This window comes from Cetorhinus maximus, chromosome 9 (assembly GCF_964194155.1).
Source record: "Cetorhinus maximus chromosome 9, sCetMax3.hap1.1, whole genome shotgun sequence".
Lineage (NCBI taxonomy): Eukaryota > Metazoa > Chordata > Chondrichthyes > Lamniformes > Cetorhinidae > Cetorhinus > Cetorhinus maximus.
This window is the reverse complement of record NC_135887.1, coordinates 11,174,725-11,175,589: the sequence shown is the minus strand read 5'-3', so window position 1 is coordinate 11,175,589 and position 865 is coordinate 11,174,725.

Sequence of the window (865 nt, the reverse complement as noted above, 5' to 3'; positions counted from 1 at the left end):
AAATGATGGGCAAGAACAACTTTCCACTTCCAGAAAGCCAGTTGGTGTAGATCTAGAGCCAATCTTTAAACACTTTTATATTTATTTACAGAGTTACACATGACAAGCATACACTTCCAAACCCAACAAACATAACTTTAATAAAAACAAAAGGCTAAAAGCTACTGCGGATGCTGGAAATCCAAAACAAAAACAGAATTACCTGGAAAAACTCAGCAGGTCTGGCAGCATCGGTGGAGAAGAAAACAGTTGACGTTTCGAGTCCTCATGACCCTTCGGCAGAACTGAAGTATAGTTAGGAGAGAGGTGAAATATAAGCTGGTCTAAGGTGGGGGGCGGGGGGAGAGAGAAGTTGAGGGTGGGGTGGTTGTAGGGACAAGCAAGCAGTGATAGGAGCAGATAATCAAAAGATGTCACAGACAAAAGGATCAAAGAGGTGTTGAAGGTGGTGATATTATCTAAGAAAAGTGCTAATTAAGAATGGATGGCAGGATACTCAAGGTAAAGCAGGTTTTAGTAAACACCTTGTCAAACACCAGGAGAGAAATGGAAAGCAATGAAGGTGAACAGGGCAGAAGAGACAGGCGGAAATCCTGTCGGAGAACAGAGCAGTACTTCTTCAGGGAGGGCATTTCTTGAAGAGAGGTGGCAGTCAATTAAACACAGATAAAAACAAAAAGAAAACAAAAAAAAAACAAAAACAAAAGCATAACTTTAGTCTGTGACTATTCACAGGGATCAAGTAAATCTCCAATGTCCACCATCTACACACAGCAAATATAGAATTAACAGCTATTATTACCTCTCTGAAACTGACCACAACCTCAGGATGTCAGGCATGCACAGATTAGTGAGGAAATCCTGG